Source organism: Priapulus caudatus, unplaced genomic scaffold, assembly GCF_000485595.1.
Source record: "Priapulus caudatus unplaced genomic scaffold, Priapulus_caudatus-5.0.1 Scaffold1349, whole genome shotgun sequence".
NCBI lineage: Eukaryota > Metazoa > Priapulida > Priapulimorpha > Priapulimorphida > Priapulidae > Priapulus > Priapulus caudatus.
Window position 1 is genome coordinate 20,980 of NW_014578410.1, and position 2,216 is coordinate 23,195.

At 52.8% G+C, this 2,216-nt stretch overlaps 1 protein-coding gene across 1 annotated transcript in view; it reads left to right on the top strand.

The window, feature by feature from the left end:
- Positions 1-895: 895 nt before the first annotated feature.
- LOC106816322 (phospholipase D1-like) overlaps positions 896-2,216 on the top strand; it is a 37,743-nt gene continuing 36,422 nt past the window's right edge. Inside the window, exon 1 of the mRNA XM_014820902.1 lies at positions 896-1,152. The gene's annotated coding sequence lies outside the window, so the exon portion shown is untranslated. The remainder of the gene's footprint in view (positions 1,153-2,216) is intronic.

The window sequence follows — 2,216 nt, forward strand, 5'->3', positions numbered from 1 at the left end:
ACACACACGCGCACCCGCCACACAACACACACACACACACACACACACACACACACACACGTGCGTGCGTGCGTGCGTGTGTGTGTGCGTGTGTCGAGGCGGAGGCAGCCAATTGTCATGTTCTGTCGGAGATTAACGATGTCATGACGTCATGCAGGTGAGAACGTCGTCGAGATCGGCAAATACGATGCGCTTCTCGACGTGCTTGTGATGGAGAACACGACGCGGTGGGCAGGTAAACAAACAGGAACACATAGCGCGATCACTCTCTTCCCCTCTCTCTGCCTCTATCTATCTCTGTCTCTATCTATCTCTGTCTCTGTCTCTCTTTCTCTCTCTCGCTCTCTCTCTTTCTCTCTCTCTCTCTCTCTCTCTCTCTCTCTCTCTCTCTCTCTCTCTCTCTCTCTCTCTCTCTCTCTCTCTCTCTCTCTCTCTCTCTCTCTCTCTCTCTCTCTCTCTCTCTCTGACTCTTGTTCTTCGAGGGTAGGTGACTTGTTCGCGTACGTTTGTGCTAGCGTGTGAGGAGGTGGTGGTGGTGATGATGGTTGTCGGGGGTTGTTGGCAAAACAACGGGGAAGCAGCGAAATACACGCCGGGTGCAAGAAAGAACGGCGTCGGGGGGTGTGCGGTCATGCGCCGAGGGGCGGGCGATGCTTCTTGCTCGCGTTAATTACCCCCTTAACTAGATCGCGGTGACTGTGAGCAGACGCGCCCGTTTCCGTGGCGACGGGTGAACGAACGCTGCCCGTCACGCGTGCAGACGACATTCCATGTGGGACTGTCCCCGGGGCATTGCGACCCCCGTCCCCCCACCTCTCCCCCCCCGCCGCGTAGCCCTGCTGCTTCGTACGTGGCCCTGCCCACGTGACGTCACGCTCGCCTAGTAGCGGCTGAACCGGCGTGCGGTGTTACTCTTCGTTTGCGGTGTGCGTGCTTGTGTGTGTATGTGATCGCTAAAGGTGTCTTCGTGCGCTTGTCCCATACGTGATATAGGCGTTTGTACGTGTGGAATGGCGCGTGCACATGCCGTAGTTGTGCGTGTTTAGGCGTGAGAGCTTGCCGTTGTGTATCGTAGGAGAGAGCGGGAGAGAGAGAGCATCCGGCCGACCTCTGCCGAACCGGATCGAGACGCTGCGTTGTTTATCTCTGAGTGTATGTAGATATAGCTCTGTACTGGGCCCAAGGCTATATACGGAAAATCGGCGAGAGAGAGATGTCCACATTTGCACATGTCGCCTATATTGCAGTAATGGATTGTACTATATAGGCACGTTTATATACGTAGATGCAGAGAGCCCCGGAAACACGAACATACGGATTTAGACGCGTATCCGGATTTATTTGTTTATTTGCGCAGGACTTGCGCGTACTTTGTTCACTCGAGTTCCGAACGATCGATTTTGCGATCAAAACTTTAGAACCGATGTTATATGTTTGTAACTTGTGGGACTCTCGGTCGATTACTGCGCGTGCCTCTACGCGAATACCAAAACGCAATGTGCTAGCTGCCACTCGCTCACCGTAACTTCGTATGAGTACGCACATGCATGCGTGCGTGCGTGCGTGCATATAAGCGGGCGTTCGCGGGTGCATGCATGTCTGCGTGCGTACAATGCGCGCATGTGTACGTGCGTGCATGTGTGCGGAAGTTAATGAACGCGGGACGTAGGGGTGTTTGCTAGTTTTGAAGAAACGATCGTGTGCATTGCACGGTCGTGCATATGCGTATCCGTTTACTCACTCAGCCGTGGCAGGCCGGTACAGTATAGGAGGTGTTCGTGAATCATGGAGTGACAGCAGATGGCACTACTATGCATTGCTAACCTGCAGGTGGCACCACTGGGCACGGCTAACCAGCAGGTGGCACCACCATGCATGGTTTACCAGCAGGTGGCACTGATGTACATAATATGGCTACAGCTAGTGTCACATATTTACCAATAATGTACAAGTGGTTGTAATGAGCTGCATCATCATCATCATCATCAGCACCATCATCATCATCATCATCATCATCATCATCATCATCATCAACAACAGCCGCAAGAAGAGCAGCAGCACCAACAATAGTAGTAGCAGCAGCAGCAGTAGCAGTAGCAACAGTAGCAGCACCACCACTAGCAGTGGCAGCAGTATCTTAGTAGCACCACTAGTAGTAGCAACAGCAGCAGTAGCACCACTAGCAGTAGACCGAATAATTCTGTCCCATATAACCT